Source organism: Castor canadensis, chromosome 6, assembly GCF_047511655.1.
Source record: "Castor canadensis chromosome 6, mCasCan1.hap1v2, whole genome shotgun sequence".
In the NCBI taxonomy this organism is placed as follows: domain Eukaryota; kingdom Metazoa; phylum Chordata; class Mammalia; order Rodentia; family Castoridae; genus Castor; species Castor canadensis.
In genome coordinates, this window is record NC_133391.1 from 64,623,161 (window position 1) to 64,643,857 (window position 20,697).

Consider the following 20,697-nt stretch of genomic DNA (forward strand, 5'->3'; position numbering starts at 1 on the left):
ACTGTTATCGTTGATTCAACAACAAACATAATCTTACTCTAGGGCTGACCCTCAACTTAAACATTCTTATTTATTCATTGATAACTCCATCCCCTTGGATATACTTTCTCTATATGAACAGTTACAATTGGAATCAGCCACATAGTCCTTTCCTTCGTGTCCTTTCATTTGAAGGAAGGCTTCCCTAGTGGTATAAACTATCTGGCCATGGATGATGAAAGGTCTGGAAGTGGCTGGGGTGAGAGAACTCTCACTACTCCCTTGGCGACTACCAATTCTTCATTTCTTTCTCACCTTGACCCTTCCCAAATCATCTGTGCTGGGTGATCATCCTTCACCATGATTTCTTTTGGAACAAGTTATAGTACTAATACATCAAATAGAGCTCTGTAATATCTTCGAAGAACTGGAAGAACTCCCTGCTAGCACTTTTTAAATAATTAGTTGTGATTTTTAATGCCAGAGATTTTTCTGGACTAAAAGTACTTAAGCCCCACATCTGAATAGAAACTGAATAGAAAGGAAATCTAAATGCTGGAGGTTCTTGTTAGTCATGGTGATGTTCTATAAATTGCTTTAAAGACTGAATTGGTGAACACTGAACCACTGCCCCAAGGGAAATGTGGGGTCAGGTCCCTCGGCACCACATTTTCATTCACTGATCAACACATAACCTTCTTTTATGAGATTCTGTTTAAAGACATCTTATTAAATATATGTTGATGATTCATTAACATTGAGCTCGTTGCCAACACTGGAACTATGGTTGAATGAAGCTTATCTAACATATGTGTTTTCTCCAAAAGGTAATTGCAGTCTTCTCACACTAAGAAACACTACACAGCACTTCAGCACTGCCACTGGAGGCAATTCTATGTAGTGAGATCACCAACCAAAAGCACAAAAATGAAAAAAAAACAGTGGTACTAAATGGACCACAAAAAAGGACACTTAAAAAAAAACTATTACAGCCCAAACAAGAAGGCAGAACATCATCTTGTTTGGCCTCAGTTGGAACATGTGTGGGGGATGACTCAAACGTTGTGCCACCTTCTGCATGTCTGTGAACAACTTTGAAATTGCTTTGAGTATTGATTTTGGAGTTATAAATACATTTTAGCAGGTAAGGGAATTTACAAGTAAGAAATTCATACATAATGAAGATCGACTGTATAAATTCTACCTTTTCTTTTTCTTTTTTTTTTGGTGGTACTGGGGCTTGAACTCAGAACTTTGTGCCTTCTAGGCAGGTGCTCCATTGCTTGAGCCACATCTCCAGCCCTTTTCTCTCTTGTTATTTTGGAGACAGGATCTTGCTTTTGCCCGGCTGCCCTCGACCTCGATCCTCCTATTTTAGGCTTCCCACCATAGCTAGGATGAAAGGTGCATACCACCACACTCAGATTTTTGCCCTATTGAGATGGGGGGGGCGTCTCATGAACTGTTTTGTCCAACCTGACATGAAACATCAATCCACCCCATCTCAGCTTCCTATGTAGCTTGAGATGACAGGCGGGTACCACAGTGCCCAGCTATCCGTTGAGATGGAGTCTTGTGAACTTTTTGCCTGGACTAGCCTTGATTCTTCCAATCTTTGCCTCCCAAGTAGCTAGGGCTACAGGCATCAGTCACCAACACCTGGATAAATTCTACCTTTTATCCAATAGCTGATCATATTTAACCTCTTCTCCTAAAATCTCTCCTATTGTCCTTTTCTCTTAATAGCGTCAATAAATCTTTCATGCTAAGCAGTGAGAAATATTTTTATACTAGATAGCTATCACAATTGTAGTGTGATTGCATATTGTTTATTATTTAAATAAATGGGAGTTAGAAGCTTTGATTTTCAAAAATTAAGCAACAATGTGGGCAGTGGGAAATAAAAACCACAAGTTCACAAAATTTCTTCCTTTTTCCTATTTTAGAAAAGAGGGAAAGTATTGAGTCTGAGCTATTATTTGAACAAAGACAGGAATTAATTTTTATAATCCAGGTAAAAGTACCATGAATGTATCATAACTTACTCTGTTTCAGGAGAGGTATGTTCAGAATTTGGAAGAATGAAGGACCATTACTAAAAAAGAAAAGAAGAGGTGCCGAATGAATACAAAAACACAAAGCTCTTTCCTCTTAAGCACTTTGGTGCTGAACTGTATTTCAGAAGCTTTCTGATGCTGCAGGTAAGATTAGAAGTTTGAATCTATTTTTTAAAAGTTGTCTTCACTAAACTGTGGAGAAAAATCTTGACACCATCCACCCAACAAGTAGGTGTAATGAATAGAAAAAAAAAAAAAAGCAGGTGGGAAAATTCACACTTGTTTAGAAACAGTTTTCAGAATTGTGCTTGGGTTTTCAAAACTTAAGCCAAAGTATGTGTTACATGTGTTAATAGTGCCCCACGGAGTAGAATCTGAATAAGGTAGGGTTGACTGGCACCACAACTTTAAAGTAAGATTCTGGCAGTGACTGTTTACTTTGGGCCTGGTCCCAGGAAATCACATTCATTCATGGGTTTGTAGGCAAGAGAATCATGGAAGTGCCTGCCTGGGGACCCTTCTGCTGCTAGAGCTGCCATCGTGTACCCCATTGCCACCAGTGTTTCCATCCAAGACAGACACCCAGCACTGGACCTATGAAAGAGGCTCAGGAAGGCAATGAGGGTACCTGAAAGGTACCTGTAAGGAATCATATATCTACTAACTATGAACAGTTATCTCAGTCATTCTAAGCAGCCATGTGCAGTGTGTCATTCTTGGTTAATACAACTTCAGAGACTCAAGAGGCAATGTTCCCTTCCTAGTGCTTCCTACCTACAACTAATTTCATAACCCCATCACAGCCATGTTAGTGATTGAAAAGAAAGTCCTCTCCAGTGTTTTGAGCTATTTGATCACATTGTGACTTTAAAAAACTGTTTCTATCACTCCTCATGTGGTTTAAGAAGCAATAAAAATCTTGAAACCGTCATTATAGCCATTGAGACCCTGATTAAATCTTAACTTTTTAGAGGAACTATCTATTAGTTATTCTAAACAGGAGTCAGCAAACTTTTTCCATATGGGCCAAGTAGTAAACATTTTAGGTCTTACAGACTAAGGTCTCTGTCACAACTACCGAACTTGGACATGGTAGCATGGAAACAGCTATGGGCATTGAACAAATGAACCTGGAGGTATTTCAATAACATTTTAATTTTAGACATTGAGATTCAAACACTTGTTTCAGTTTTGTAGAAAAAATTAGGATTGCAAAAACCAGTCTGAGAAAGCAGTATAGTCCCTTTCTAAGTAGGAATTTACCAACTTAAGCAATGAACGTTGATACAAGCATACAAATGAAATACAGAGAAATAAATATGCACCTAAAAGGGTGGATAAAATGATTTAGGGCCATCTGCTTACTTTAGATGTTTAAAGTTTTTACCGATGACTGCTGTATTTTGCAAGTGATGTCTTAGGCCATTTAAAGACACTGACAAATTTTCATGAAGAAGGGAAATCACAATACAGCAATTAGTTTATATTATTTCATTTAATTCTTATAACGATCCTCTGAGACAGGGACTTTATTTCTTAACTGCTATTACAGTATTAGTGGAAACTATAGCACAGCAGAGTCAAGCTTCTTGTCCATGGTCACATACCAGAATTTGAACCTAGGCATGAACCTCTGTCCGTGGCCACTCACAATCCTACCTCCCAACACTAATGCTCACTCAGCATTCTGTTCCAAGATGAGTCACATGTATCCCAGCATTCATTTTACCCCTACAGTTTGCACCCTTCCCTGTACTCTTGCCTCCCTCCTCCCATCTCTGCATGGGTCCACTGTCCAATTTTACTCTCTTAACAGGCATGTGGATATGAGGAGGCACTCTGAATAAAGGAGTGTGGGGCTGGAACTCTGGAGACCTTGGTCCTAGCTCAAGAGTGAGCTGCATGATCCTGTGTAGGTCACTTTACCTATGGGAGACCTGATTTCTTCATGTGCAAAATAACACCTGTCCTTATGAACATGATCAAATGACACAATGTATGTATAGGTATTTTATAATCTGTAAGGGTTGAGTAATGGTTGGTATCTCATTACACACAGCCTTTATCCTTATCTCTGCCATCCCCTCCATACTCATGGTGAAGAAGCAATACACTCTGTGACTATCGTACTATGTTGCACAGTACCAGATCCTTTTCTTGCCTGATCCTTCCTTCCCTATTCCTCCCTTCCTTTTATACACTGAGGAACTATATAATGGTCAGCAAGACAAAAATGATTCTTTGCCCTCACTCCTATGCCTGTCCCCTGTCAGAAATGACAAAAAGACATTCAGTGGTATGCTGGAGCCAGTTTGTACTGTCTCATCTACCTCTTCCCAACTCTACATTCAGTGAAGTCATATGGATGACTTAAAATTGGCAACAGTCAGTGAAGGTAATTATGCCATGGAACCAGCAAATGCTACAAATTACCCTGCCCTTGCTCCTTAACTAGAGAGCTGGATGTTGAAAACTTACCAGCAAATAATGAAATATCTTAAGTGCTAGGAATGAGACAGCACAGAGTGGTATGGAAGCATGTAGAAGGTCAACGTGGGCAGAGACATTCAGAGGTAACCTGGAGGAAAGAGATGAACCTTAAGCTAAGACCAACAATAATGAGAGGAACTAGCTAGGCACATGGGAGGGAGAAGAGAGTCCCATGCAGAAACAGCAAGTGCAAGCACCCAACATGTTAGAGCAACCAACGGCAACTTCCTTAAGGCTTTGATGAAAAGTGGGAGGGAGGAGAAGAGAAGAATGAGACTGGAGAGGTAGGAGATTCAACTTGACTCTGAGGACAATGGGTGGCTACCAGTGGGCTTTGAGCAGGCAGAGTCATAGAGATGGCATTTAAGTCTGGCTCTTCCAGTTGGGTGACCCCAAGAGATCTCCTTGCCTCAGATAACAGCTGAGCCTCACCTGTATGATGGGGGTAATTATAGTACTCACACCTGCTTGGGTGGTGTTGAGGTGCAGGTTAAGTGCTCAGTACCAATGCCTGGCTCTTCAGAATTTCTCTGGAGATGTCCAAGCACAGGCCAGCAGATCAGGGAGGTTCCTGTCTGCTACTTTCTCCAGTCTAAAACACTGGTCATCTGTTATTCTGGATCAGTGTTTCTCACACTCTGGGTGCTTACCAGAAGTGAAGTGAGTTTACATAGTCTTAAGCAGAACTTTTAAAAATGAAAGAGAATTAAATAAAAAACAAACAGCAAAGTCCATCTGAAGTTGAAAGAGTAGGTTTTGATCCTGGGTTACCATGGAAATTACGTTAGGAAAATTTATTCCTAATGGCCACAGATAAAAAGTGTAAAAACCCCTGCTTCAACACAAAATCTTGTGTGAACTCTGGGAGATGGAAGATGGACCAGACAAGCAGGGCCAGCCTGTTCTTCCTCAACCTCAGGACCTAGAATTGTCTCAGGGATTTATTCCTTTGCGTTTCCAAGACTTTGCAGCTTCCAATGAAAGTGAATGCTCACTCAGCCTGGTGAGACCCTAGGGTTTATCTGCTGTCTTGAGACCAAGAAAAAGGAAAGCTCATGGAAGTGGCCCCAAAAGCCAGGGAAGGAGAGACCTCTTCCACATGGATGGATGGATGGATGGATGGTGTGTGTGTGTGTGTGTGTGTGTGTGTGTGTGTGTGAGGAGCCTGTAAGGACCTCTAACTGCACTACTTTTACTAAGCCCAGCCCCCGACTATAAATCAAACTCAGAAAGTACAACTATCTAAGGCAAGATATTGCCCAACTACTTGGCACATGAAGGTACTGATACATGAAATTGACTTTTACTTTGGCGTATCCCAGAAAGATAATTCTATATGTGAACAGACTTTAGAATAATTTATTTTCAACCTTTGTCAAAACATATCCAGTTTGCCCTTTGGAGTTGCAAACACTGTTTGGCATTTCTTTTTCCTTTTCAATTTAAAAAATGGAAAGTAATGGCAGAGGCCTGGTCAGTGTTTGGCAGAAAAAACAAGCACCCCACAGATGATTTAGTTTCCTTGAGTTTTCACAGGGCTCACTCCCCAGGCTTATGCAGTTGGCACTAGATTAGCTGCCGACATTTATTGACAAAGGAATTAATCTTCACCAATGATGTTTTTTAAAGCCCATTCTTAATAGGAAGCTGAGCCTGACATCAGGGCCCCTTCACTTCCCCTCTTCCCTCCTTTCCCTCCTGATAAAGTGGCTGAAAATAACCTCTTAAACCCTGACGCCACTGAGAAAGGTGTAGGAGGAAAAGAACAAAAGAACATGGGGGGTGTGAATAGGCAGAGCATGGATTTGTAGGTCAGAGAAACTACTCTGTGAATATGGTATACACATGTCATTATACATCTGTTGAAATCCACAGAATGCACAATACCAAGGGTGAACCCTAATGTAAGCTATGGACTTTGGGTGATTCTGACATCAGAGTGGGCGTGTCAGCGGTAACACAGGTGGGATCTCACTCCAGTAGGGATGTTGCTAATGAGAGAGGCTTTGTGTGTGGACAGGAGAGACATGAGAAGTTTCTGTAGTCGCTTCTCAATTTTTTTTTTTGTGAACCTAAAACTGCTTTAAAAAATAAAGTTTCTTATTTAAAAACATTAACTCAAATAAACTGAATACAGGTTCATAGAAAATAATAACAACAAAAACACACACACGGGGTGTGTGTTGTGTGTGTGTGTGTGTTTGGGGGTGGGAACAGATTTCTTAAATAAGACAACTGTGCACTTTATCACAGAGGACATCCCATTAATAACCTGAAGGTACCTACTTCTTGGCTTAATTGCCTTTTCCTGCCATGCTTCTCACTCATCAGAAGCATTCTTTTGAATGCTTTTTGGAGGGCAAAAGAAACATATTCTTTCCAAATCAGTAAAATGATCCTGAGCCAGGAACATTCCCCAGATATTACTGGGAGCCTTTCCTATTCCAACCCTGATGGACCACAGCCAGGCTCTGTGGGGTCCTTTGATGGGACTACCCACTTTCTTACTCAGCCTGTTAATAATTTCTATTGAGCATTCACTGTGTGCACCAGGCTAGAGCTTGTATAGAAACACTCAAAGGAATACAGAAACTTTATTCCCGATAAGTTCCTTACTCCATGGAGAAACAATACAAAAAATGAAAAAGTGAATGAGAGAAACAAAAGCTCAAAGCAGACTCAAGTTGTGGCCCTAAAGTTTCTCTGTTACATGGAGTTCTGTAAAATGGTCTTTGGTTTTTGGTCTAGGGGATTATTTCGTAAGGGCCTATAGATTTCATCATGTCTGTGTTACAGGTCAGCAGTGCAGAACTTGGTAACAGCTACAGAAAGATTCTGGTGTTCTCTTTGGGACACAGAGACCACAGGTAACTCGTAACCATGGGTGTGACCTCCATAGGCTCTTACTGATGTGATAGTAGAAAGGCAGACTTAAATATCCACATTTGGCGGGAGCAAACTAAGGATGTGTCATGGCAGAAGAGGGCTTTTTGGGAACGCTGCATGGGCCCAGGTGTTGTTTGTGAGTGTGCTTTTGTCATCTTGCAGCTGTGGAGGGAGAGGAGGGTGGGCATGTGGGCAAGTGGAGAGGAGGGGGAATTCTTCCCATTCTGAAGTTAAATCTCCTTGATAATCAACAAAGTTCATGATACAAGCATAAAATTTCTTTCTTTCTTTCTTTTTTTTTTTTTTTGCAGCATTGGGGTTTGAACTCATGGCCTCATCCTTGCTAGGCAGGCACTCTACCACTTAAGCCACTCCACCAGCATAAAAATTCTTTTAAATAGAATTTTAACTTTATTAAATGGAAATCCCAGTGAAGGAAATACCTTAAAAGACATTGCTTAGGAGGTAAACACAGTGATAAATGCTTTCAAATCTAAATGCCAACTCCTACATGAACATATGTTAAAGAAAACAAGGTACTTGCAAACTAATAAATGATATGAAATCTCAAATTAATCCTCCCTAGAGGATTTAATTATATTGTGAAACTGATTTCCCATTAAAGACCATAACACAGATATCACTTAAAACAAGGAAAAATGATGACACTACAATGGCTGTTGTATCTACAAGTAACATTTACAGTGGTTCTGATAGAATAGGAAACATAGAATGTCTTCTAGGACAAAGTGCCAAGTGATATTCAATATGGCAAGAGCCCTCCAAAGGTAGAACTGCATCCTGAAAAACTTAAGTCTTTTATCTTTGCAGTCCTTGCCCAGGGAGCTATAGCTCAACTGTAAAAGGAAAATATCTTACCTCTCCAGCCACCAACAAGACAGAGTTAACTCTTGGGAGACCGTGGAGGGACAGACACATGGCAAGAAGACTGGGGTCTCAAACTTCCTTTCTGGTTGTGAAAGGAATCCTAAAATCCCCACAATAATTCATGGGAAGATATTGTTATAGACTTGGAACCAGAGAGAGAAAGATGCTACAGAGAATAGTTAGGTTGGAGTTAGGTGATCTGAGAAGGAAGGTGTTGAACTATGTGGAAATTCAGGAGAAACAGCAATTGTCAAGAAATAAGGGGTAGCCTAAATAATGGAGATAGCTGCTGTGATCTTAGAAGGCAGGCCTACCTGGTTAGAAGAAATCTGTATATCCATATAATGGAATACTAGTGAGGCATCCTACTCTCTGGCCACCTCCCTTATTTTCCAGCTCACTCTCTCCAGTACTCCAAGTACAACTATCTTTGGACTTCCCCAGGACCTCTATGCCATTGATGTTCCCTTTCTTTTTACAATCCTTCCCTCCAGTTCTAATTTAAACAAGTGGCCCATCATTACAAACAATCCCTTCCTTGCACCCCAACTTCTTGTCTAGTCTCTTGGCAAAATCATGATCAAACTTTTTGGCAAATATATGCCTGCACTTTTGATGAGGAACATGCTGGAGAAAACTAGACAACTGTGTTGAATGGTCTTACTTTAAATTCATGACCACAAGACTCAATGAGCCTTAGTGCTAGTTTGCTATATATTCTCCTGTATTTTCTAGTTTTCAGTAGGAACCACAAATCTCCATTAAAATAACTTGAGGCAAATGTGGCCATTGTACACATATATGGAAATATCACAATGACACCCCATGTACAACTATTATATACCAATAAAAAGGCTTAAAAAATGAGCCATAGTGCTGACAGCATTCACTCCTTATGCCATTCAGTTACACTTTCTCACTCTTTGACAACACTTTCACCTTGACCTCCACTTTCCTCACTCTCAGCTGATGACCTCACTTCCAACATCAGGGAGAAAAGTAAGCAATTCAAAGAGGAGAACTTCCAAAGACTCCCACCACCCCATCTTCCTACCCACAGCATCTGTTCATGTAAACTCGACTTCTCCACCTGTCTCTATTGGTGCTGAGATCCAACCCTCCACCCCTCCACACGCCTGTCTACTCTGGAGGATAACTAGTCACTTTTTTCTCTTCAACATCACCAATTTCTCCTTCTTTCTGGACCATTCTCAATATATACAAGTATGTGGTTAGTTCTGCCTAAAAAAAAAAATCCTTCTTTAGTCCCATGTCTTTTGTAGCTAATTCTCTAATTTCTCTGCTGCACTTATAAAAAATCTCCTGAGAAGAGAAAATCTATTTCTTTCCTCTTATTCTCTCTTCAGCTTTACTGAGGTATAGTTGAAATATCTTAACTGCTCAAACTGAAAGTGCACAATGTGATTGGTTTTGACCTATGTGTACCCATGGAGACTATACCATAATCCAGACCACGAACCTTTCCATCGTGCTCCAGAGTTTCCTTTGTACCTCTTCCTTCTCTCTCACATCCACTCCAGCCAAGCTCGAGCATTGCCACCCCACCCAAAAACACTCTTGTCAAGGTCATGGTTATTTTCACATTACTAAATCCAATAGTAAATCCTCAGTTCTCATCTTAATTGACCTCTCCACAGCACATGACCTAATTATTTTTTTCTATGCCTTGTGTTACATTTGATATTATACTTGATTGGGTTTCTCCAGTAACATGGTTAACTCCAAATTTGTATGTCCACCCAGACCTCTCTCATCTACTCCATATTTGTGTATCCACTGTCTATTTAACATGTCCGTGAAGCTTAATACACTTTTTTTGTGTGGTACTTAGGTTTGAACTCAGGGCCTTCTAGACAAGCACTCTACTACTTGAGCCACAACCCCAGCACTTTTTAGCTTTGGTTATTTTTTAGGTAGGGTTTTAAACTTTTGCCCATGGCCATCCTTGGACCATGACAGTCCTACTTACACTTTCTGAATAGCTGGGGTTACAGATATGCACTGCCATACCTTGCTTGTTTGTTGAGATATGTCTCCTTAACTTTTTTTGCCAGGACTGTCCTTGAACTGTGGTCCTCCTAATCTCTGCCTCCTAAGTAACTAGGTGAGTAGTGACTTCTTAAACTCAGTGTGTCAAAGTTTAACTCCTGAATTCACCATCTCCAATAAACACTGTTCCTCCTGCAGTCATCATCATCTCAACTGATGGCATTTCCATCCTTCCAAAGCTCAGGCCACTAAGGACTTGCAGTTATGCTCGATTCTTCTCTCACTCCCATTATTACCACAAATCCATCATGAAATCTGAGAGGCTCTACTTTCATGTCCAGATCCTGACCACTTTCACTACTTCTACTGCTTTTGCCCTGGTCTAAGCCTTGGTCATCTCTTGCTTGGATCAATACAGTGGTCTCCTAATCTGGTTTGCTCTCTTCCCCTAGTGCTCATTTTCCACGTGGAAACCATATTGATTATTTAAAAAAAATTCTTTGTTCAAAATTTTCTAATGGTTCACCTTAGAATAAAATCTAAGGCCCCTATGATTGTCTAAAGGGATCTACAAGTTCTAGCCATTCCTCCAACGTATTTGGCTCACTAACGCCACACCAGCCACCATGGCTTCCCTTCTGTGCTTTTGCACTGGCTCTTCCTTTGGCATAGAGTGCTTTTTCTCTGTGCAACCACTTTGAAAAGCCATCCGGCAAGAAGTTAAATACAGAGTTAAATATGATCTAGCAATTCCACACATAGGTATGTACCTAACAGAAGCGAAAATATGCCCCACAAAAACTGGTATATGAGTGTTCATAGCAACATTGAGCATAATAACCTAAAGGCGAAAAACCCCAAAGTATCCATCAATCAATGGATAAATAAACACAATGTGGTATACTCACACAATGGAATTTTATTCAGCTGTAAAGGAATGAAGTAATGATGCAAGTCGAAAGCATCATGCTAAGTGATAAAGATCACATATTATATGATTCTTTCTCTTTTTTTTCTTTTTGCGGTACTGAGGTTTGAATACAGGGCCTCACTCTTGCTAGGCAGGCACTCTACCACTTGAGCCACTCTGCCAGCCCTCATATGATTCTCTTTACATGCAGTGTTCAGAAAAGGCAAAGTCATAGAGGTGGAAAGTTGATTAGAGGTTGCCAGGAGTTGGGGGAGGGGACTGCTAATTAGCACAGGTTTTTGTTTTTGTTTTTTGTGAGGGAAAGATGACAATTTTTTTAGAATTAGAATATTGGTGATGATTTAGTATATTTGTGAATATACTAAAAACCACTAAGTTGTGCATTTTAAGAAATGAATTTTATGGTATGTGAATTATGTATCAACTGAATAAGAGCTTTCTCCTCAGATATTTGCCTGGATTATTCCTTTACCTCTCTCAAAGCTTTGCTCAAATGTCATTTTCTCAATGAATACGGTCATCATCCTACTACCCCATCTTTCTTGGTCCCTCTTATCCTGTTGTACCTTTTAAGTTACACAGATGTATTCACTTCCAACACAATATATACTTCACTTATTATGGTTATTGTTATTTCTCCCCATTGAAATATAAGCTCCATGAATTCATGGATTTTTGTTTGCTTGGCCACTTATGTATTATAAGTGTGGAGAATACATCAATAAATATTGGCTAAATGAATAAATTAATACCAAGCAGACATTAACTTGATATTGCAAAATAATATTAAATAATGTGGAATACTATTCATTTTTCTTAAATGAAAAAAAGTGGATTACCAAATGATATATAGTATATATAGATATTTTCCAAATTGATAAGAAAAAGAAAGTATATTACATGTAGTACATTGGCAGAAAGAGATATAACAAAATACATCAAACTCACTGGGTGTTGGAATTATAGTTACTAATTTATGTCCTAAAATGTGTTCATGTTTTCTAAACTCAAAGGTTCTGGGATCAGACAGATTTGATCAGTCAGATTTCTGACTGGCTATATTAAGTCTGGGCAAGTTTTTCAATTGTGAGTGACTTAGTTTCTTCATCTTTAATTGAGGATCATAATAGCACTAACCTCTGTGCACTAACCTCTGAGGATTATAATAGCATTTATAATTGTGAAATTATAAATGTAAAGCACCAGCACTGTACTTGGCATATGGCACTCAAAATATTAGCTATATTAACATTGTTATTCTTTCATAATATTCATAGAGCTCAAAATGGTGGAATATACACATTACTACTTGTAGAATTTTTTTCACAAAATATTTTGAGCCATATTTTGACTATGGTAATCTCTTTTGATTGAACAATGAACTTGAGTGAACAGCCTCATGTTTGTTATTATACCTCTGTACTCCCTCTTAATTCATTCTGAGCCATTTCAATGCTTACTGCATTCATAGGACTCCTCTTCCTTGTTGATTTTGGGTGATGTTTGATGCACCTGAGCAAGAATAGATTAGATGTACACAAAAGCTCTGTCTGTAAGGCATTGACCTTTAATGTTTCCATTTGAGCTCTTTTGACATTTTTCTCCATTGTTCAGTGTTTCCTCTGTAGATTTTTGAGCTTTGGCACAACTATAATCTAGGTTCCCTACTCTCTGAGTAGGATACAGAAGTTATCGGGCAAAGAGTTTCAAGAGCAAATAAACAAGACTCTTTTTATTGGGCTTGGGGGAAGGATGGAGAATCAGATTGGCAATGGGAACCTTAAACTTTTTATATCCCTTTCACAATTTACTATAAAAGTAGTATGTTCTCATCATAATGCAAATTCACTCACTAAAGGAGAATATAAATGAAGGCATAGCTTCTTCAGTTCATACACCATCCCTAGTCCCAGTAACCTCGAAATAATTCTTGCTTTCAGTTCTTCTGCTAGTGCTTTTACCCCCCCCATTTATAAACTTTTAAGTAGCATTAACTCATTGTTTAAAAAAATTTAGAAACCTAGCTCATTACCTTTAATCTTCTCCTTTCTCTTTTTTCCCAAATTTTATATAATTTTTTACTTAAGTTCACTATTGTGTTATTCAGACTTCTTCCATTGCTATGATAAAATACCTGAGAAAATCAACTTAAAGGAGAAAAGGTTTACTTAGGCTCATGTTTCAGGATGCAGTCCATGGTCTCTTGTACATATTTCTTTGGACCCATGCAGCATAATACATCATGGCTGCCAGGAAGCAGAGAGACAGAAAGGGGCTCAGATCCCAATTTTCTCTTCAAGGACATGCCCTCAAGGACCTAACTTCTTCCCACTAGACCCCACCTCTTAAAGATTTTACCACTCCCCAATAATGCCACAACCTGGCAAACAAGCTTTAAACACACGTGCCTTTGAAGGGCATTTAAGATCCAAACCATAACACTAACTTTCTGTCAGCTCAGGTTAGTATCTCTGAACTATTCCTAATTGTTTTCTCCTTCCTCCCTTGCTCCTCCTTTTTCCAATACCCAAATTCTCTCAGATATATCATCAATTTTGCATTACTATGGTGTATAGTTTGATTTGTCTGTAATGATAATTATCTTCCACTCATTTTCAAGAAGTAAATTCTAGAAAGTGAAAACCAAGAAAGAATACTTCCATATTGTGATTCCAAAGTTATTACTCACTTCAGAACCAAGTATTCTAACTGGGCCTTTGATTCTATAACTATACTTGAAGGGGAATGCTCCAAGCATCAAGGTCGAGTTTTTTTATTTAACCATTGTTCAAAATCAAAACACATTTTCATTTGCTTCATAGTTTGATATGTTTTTCTTATGGAGGTTTTTTGGTTTATTTCTGACAGCTTTTTTCATTGTCTTTGTTTTTTTTTTTCTTTGTTGACAAAGGTAGCATATTATTTCGCCTTAATGCTAAGATCACACAGCTATTTAATCAAATCATTACAGAAAATCCATGTTCTTGAAGACATTTCCTGAATTCAAGTTGTGATTCTAAACCTGCCACTACCCTAGGATTCTTTTTTCACAGTGCTCTTTGAGATTAGAACAATATTACCTTGAATGGTGTTTCCCCTTTTCTTTTAGGATCCCTGGTTCTTTTGTTAGAGTATATTCTCAAATGATTTTTTTTGCAGACATCATTATTTCAAAGATTTCCAAAATATTTATTCTGCCTTTATATTACTAATATCTTGACGGCATATAAATTCTAGGTTGAAAATAATTTTCTGTCAGAACTTTGAAGTGATTCTGTTATTGTCATATTGCTATAAAATATGTAAATATTCTTTTTTGTCATATTGTTGTAAAATATGGAAGCAAAATGCCAGTGTGAGTCTAACTTCTTATTAATTTTTCCCCTCTCTGAATAATACTAACGTCTTCTCTGTCTGTATCTTTTGTGTTCAAATTTCTTAAGGATTTGCTTTTTCAGTCTGAAGGCTCTTGCTCTTCTTCAGCTCAGGGACAAATTCTATTGTTTCTTTAACTGGTTTGTTCCTCCCTAATGCACTCTCCCTTACTAACTAGGTGTTAGACTTCTAGAATAGGTGACTATGCCTATTAAATTCCCTCTCATGTATTCCATCTCTTCTTCTTCTTATTATTATTATTATTTTGCTGTATCATCTGGAAGACTTACTTGACTATTTAAAACCTGATAAATAAATTTTAAATTTAATTCACAATTTTAATTTTCACTGTTTTTCTTAATTACTTACTTCTATTTATATAGTAATCTTTTGTTATTTTATGGGAACAAAATGTTCTTTTTATTTTAATACTTTAGTAAATAGAGAAAATAAATACCCATGTTTTTACAAATTGGAATTTTAAAAAAGCTTTTCATTCGTGCTTCAGTTGAATTTGCTTGCTCTTATTAAAAGAAATAAGGTCTTAGATGCAAACTGAAGTGTCTGAGGTTTTTTTAGCTCCTCCCCTCATTCTACTTCTTTCTTTTTTTACCACTCTTTTCTTCCTTTCGAGAAGCAACCACCCTTATAAATTTTGCTTTTAAAACATACATAAGTAGCTCTGAACAATATGCAGTATTATTTTATGTATATTAAAATTGTACCATATATATTGCCATTCAAAATACACTTATTCATCCAACACTCTTTCTGAAATCTATCCATGTTGAATACCTAAAATCAAATTTATTCATTTTTTACTGCTGTGGGTTTCACCATATTCATTCATTCAACAAGAATTCATGTGCATCAGTGATGTTCCAGGAATTGTTCTGGTGGCAGGGGACACAGTAATAAAGGAACCAAAAACAAGAACATACTCTAATTTATTTTATCTTCCCTCCATTAAGAGACATTAGGTTTTCCATGACAAAAAATGCTTCTATGAATGTCCTTTTACAGGGCTTCTGATGCCATACTCCTTTAGAGACTATTTCTAGGGGTAAAACTGCTGGGAAATAGAACATTTTTCTCATTTTACCAGGCATGGGCACTTTGCTTTCCCAAGTGGTGTACCAGATCACATACCAACAGGCTTGGAAAGTTTTCCACTCCATTCATCCTGCACAGCATTTGGATGGTCATGTTGTTTTATTTTTGCCATTTTGATGGGTGAAGGTTACCTCTTTGTTTTAGTAAGCATATCTCCTAATTGTTAGCAGGGTTCAGCATCTCTTCTTATATTTATTGGTCCTTTAAATCTCCTCTGTGTGTTGCCTGCAGGCATCCTTTGCTACTCACTTTTGTAGTCAGTTGTTTCTTTTTCATACTGATATGTAAGGAGTCTCTATCTGTATAGTCTGGAAATGAACGTATTTTCTGTTCTTTGTGCCTCTGTTCTTTCTCAGCCCAAGATTTGCCTCTTAACTTTATTTATAGAGGCTTTTGCATAAAAGAGTTTTACTTCTTAATGTAATCTTTTCCTTTATGAACTATCCTTTTTGTGTACTAAGAAAAATCTCTTCCCCTGCAGTCATAAAGATATTCTCCTGCATTTCCTCTAATAATTTTAAAGTTTTATTTTCATATTCAGGCTCTAATACATCTAAAATGTACCCATCTTTTATGAGAGGAAACATTAATCTACTGTTCTCTTTCATAGTGAAAACTAAATCATTATTAAACAATCCTTTCTTTTCCCACTTATTTTTTAATGTTTTGTCTACCTTATGACAAGCTCCTATATATTTTTTGGGGGGTTGTCTCTAGGGTTTCTACACTGTTAAAATGAAAAGATCTCAGATTTTAGCATGAATCTTTTTAAAAACAATTTTGTTCTGTTCTTCAAATTATCCATCTTTTTCCCAATACTAGATCATCTCTTCACTTACACATATTTGAAAATCAAGTCTCTTTGTTTATAGATGGAGGGACAGAGATGCAGAGATCTCATACTTCTCATGCAGGTGCACACTGCAAGACAACGAGAAAGCCTGGAGTAGGATCTTAGCATTCCAATCCTCTTTCCACAAACACCCCCTCCCTAAATGTTTCTGTTTTCTGTCAAAATTTTCCTCCCACTTGCAGTTGGGTAAAACTGCCTATTTTACCAAATCTTTGATAACACTGGATTTTATCATTTCAAAATATCTCTTCAAATTGGCAGGTCAAGAATGGTTCTTCATTACTAGAGCTCCTTGATATAAACATTTAAATAAATAAGTATTAAGAAACAAATATTTATTTAAAAGTTTATTATGTATTTCTAGGCCATAGTATTTTGTCTTTTTGATTGTCTATTTGTGTCTTTCCTCTGGTTTCTTATTGGGTTTTTTTGCCCCTTTATTAGTGTTGCTTAAGAATTCTGTGTATATATAAAGATAGTAACCCCTTTGCCATGTATGTTTAACTTTTTAAAAACCCTGTCATTTGTTTTCTTTTTCTCCTCCTCCTCATCCCTTCTTCTTCTTCTTTTGGTTCTGGGGATCAAACCCAAGTCCTTGTTCATGCTCTGCCACGGAGATACATGCCAGACCAGCCCCTGTTTTCTAATCCTGTTTATAGTCAATTTGATACACAGATTTTGGAAGTTAAACCTATTAGCCATTTTCTCTGCAAACTCTTCCATTATTCCTGTACTTCCAAGTGCTGATAAATATTCACCCTAGGTTTTTCTATAACTTTTATAATTTCATAAATTTATTGATCCATTTATAACTTATTTTGGTATACTGTCTGACGTTAAATCTGACTTTCATTTTCTACAAATGCATCAAACTTATTTATTGACAACTTCATTTATATATCATTTTTATCTATAGTAAATTCTTAGACAAACTACAATATTACAGTCTGCTTCTAGGCTGTGCTTCATTGATGTGTCCATTCTTGTAGAAGAACACGTTTAAGAATTATTGTAACTTTATAATTCATTTTAGTAACTGAAAGAGGAAGATGCCCAACAGGTGTTCTGCAGGTTTTACAGTCCATTTCTGACTGTTTATTCTCCTTTATATTTTTGAATCACCATTTTAAAGTAGCTATTATATTTAAAATATATTAACCTGAATAATAACATAGAAAGAATTAATATTTACTCTTATTTAAGAACATAGTATTTTTTCAAATTTTCTTTTATTCTGCATAGTAAAGTATTTCAATTACCAAACATAGATTTGTTACTGAATATTTTATACTCTTATAAATGGGATCTTTTTCATTATATTTTGTAACTACTCATTGCTCATGTGCAGGAGAGTTACTGACTTTATTTTGTATCTACATTTTTATTCCTTTTTTACTTATTACTTTTTGTTGATTCTTTTAAGTTTGTACATAAATATAGATATAACATAAATCATGGTTATCTTTTTCTTTCTTTCCCCTGAGTTTTGCTTCTTAGATGGGCTGTGGCTTCCAGAATGGTCATGATGAAACATGAGTAACATCTTTGTCTTGGTCCTGGTTGTCTCTCAGTTGCCTCCAGAGTACCACTAAGTATGCTCTAAGTTGTTCCTCAGGTCAAGACATTTTTTTCTATATTAAGATGTTAGCTGATTTACTTTTCTTGAATTGTAGCCTTTAAAAAAAATTCCACTTATTTTTATTTTCAGAACCCACTGCTTTTATATTCTATATTTTTGTTTTTCATTATCTAATACTTTATATTCCACTCTGATCTAATCTGTTCATCATTGCCTTTAAAATAATTACATTTGAATCCAAAAAGGATTAAACTGAACTGGGTAGTGTACAGAAGAAAAAATATCAAGGGTACTGAATATCTAGTTAATAATAAAATATGACTCATTTTTTAAAATGCCGCTTATTTACTTGAATAGAAACTGATTGTTTTTTGGCATATGAAGGAGAAAAGCTGACAACTATCATTTGATTGATTTTTTTTGTGCAATATATAATTAAAGACAAATAATCATTAAAATAAAACAATACAAGAACCCCAAACTTAAATGATGGAGCTATTTCAAAGGGACATAGGATCTTAGTGAATGAGTTCCCAAAAGCCAAGAGTGGAATAATCAGCAATAGAATAAAGTAGTATTGCATGACAGTCCAAAGTAGACAAACATCCATTAGTTCATAAATAAATGGGGTAGAGGGAGGATGGACAAATCTCTTCTGTCAGAGAAATTCAACCAATTTATGTTAAGACACTCTGAGCTCAAGTAGGTGGGTATATCTACCCATTCCTTAAGTGTGGGCTGAGTATAGGCACTTCCTTCCAAAGAATGTAGTATGGGAAGGGGAAAAAAGAATAACTTTACCATGGAGGAACCTTACAAACACTATCTGAGGTAGGTGATCAAGGTCAACATCAACAATGATAAGTCTCATTGATAGCATGTTCCCTTCATATGTGAGGAAAATATTACTTTACTTCTATAGTCTTCCTTCCCCAAACCTATATCCCCAGTCTATATATGAGAAAAACATCTGATAATTCTCAATTCATGGATGTTATGGTTTACATATGAAATATTCCACACAGTCTCTTAAGTTGAAGGCTTATCTCCTTCTGGTGGTGCTATTTTGAGAGGTAAGTGGAAACTTTGGGAGATGAGACCTTGCTGGAGGAAACAGATCACTGGGGGTGTGCCTTTGAAGGGCATACCTTGTCCCTGGCCACTCCCCCCCCACCCCCCACCGCCACTTCTCTTTCTCTGTGCCTCTGGCCACCATCAGGTGAACAGCTTTGCTCTGCCATGCCCTTCTGCCATGATGTTTTGCTTCACCATGGCTGAGAAACAACAAAGCCAGCTGACTATGGACTGAAACCATGAGCCAAAATAAATAATTCCTCCTTTTAAGTTGTTTGTCTCAAGTATTCTTTAGAGTGATGAAAATCTGACTAACAGTATGGACCTTCTACAAAATACCTGACCAATACATTTCGAAGCTATCATGGTCACCAAAAAATAAGAAAAAACTGAAAAGTTATCATAGCCAAGAGAAAGAAACCTGTGAAAATGTAACATCAGGTTCTGGATGGAATCCTGGAACAGAAAAAGGGTATCAGTTAAAAAACTAAAGAAATCTGGTTTGAGGAAATAAATACGTTTACTCTGATTTGAATATTACACAAGGTATACATGTATCAAAACATCACTTAGTACCCCATAAATATGTACAATTTTTATGTTTTTATGTATCAGCTTAAAACGTATTCAAATTAAAAAAAAAACTAAGGAAATCTGAAGTAAGCATTGACTTTAGTTAAAAATAATGCCTCAATCTTGGGTCATTAGTTAATAACAAACACATAATACTAATGTAAGATTTAACAATAGGAGAAATTAATAGAGTTAGTTATGGTAGTTCCCTATACTACCTTTGTAATTTTTTCAATAAATATAAAACTGTTCTTAAAAAGAGTTTATTTTAAAAAGTCACACCTTAAATGTTCATAGCCAATAATCCCTGTGTGTTCTTAAAGCTGTGATTACTATGACTCCATGGAAAACAACTCAGTAACTAACAGACAGTTAATCCTATTTGGTATTCTGACTAGCATGGCTTCCTGGACTAATTATCAGTGTACCTTATCTCCTAGGTTATTGCTTAGTTATAGTTCCACAGAGGGTACTCAGTTATGCTGTAAGAGCTCCTCTGAGAAAATAGCAAGAACAAATGGACACAAATTGTAGCCAGAAGGGTTTGAGTTAGAGTTTTGGTGTGCTATGAAGTCTAGCTAATATTCCTTCCTAATTACCTGTTAAAGGACAAGTTGACTAAACAAGTTTGTTTCGGTCTGCCTTTATCCCACATTAGAGTAAATCTGGTAACAGAGTGAATTTCTAGTTTGCAGGAGGTTCTGAGAATTTTTATGTGTTAAGAGAAAATTTCCATAAACTAAAAGCTGACCAGAGTGGTACCATTTACTTGAAAATTGTTCATCAAATTGTTTACAGTCTCCACCATTCTCTCCATTGACACATGATTTATTAATTTCATTCAAGCTGTATAATCATGAATAAAGATTAGTTTAATAGTCACAGTGCC

The 20,697-nt window shown here is 37.2% G+C and overlaps 1 protein-coding gene across 5 annotated transcripts in view; it reads right to left on the minus strand.

Annotated features, from left to right (window-relative positions):
• The window catches only part of Marchf3 (membrane associated ring-CH-type finger 3), a 136,258-nt gene that overhangs the window by 57,292 nt on the left and 58,269 nt on the right, over window positions 1–20,697 (minus strand). For 2 of the 5 annotated variants that reach the window (XM_074076606.1, XM_074076605.1), the window contains exon 2: window positions 2,025–2,074. The exons of the other annotated variants lie outside the window; for them this stretch is intronic. The gene's annotated coding sequence lies outside the window, so the exon portion shown is untranslated. The remainder of the gene's footprint in view (window positions 1–2,024; window positions 2,075–20,697) is intronic. 5 annotated transcript variants of the gene reach the window in all.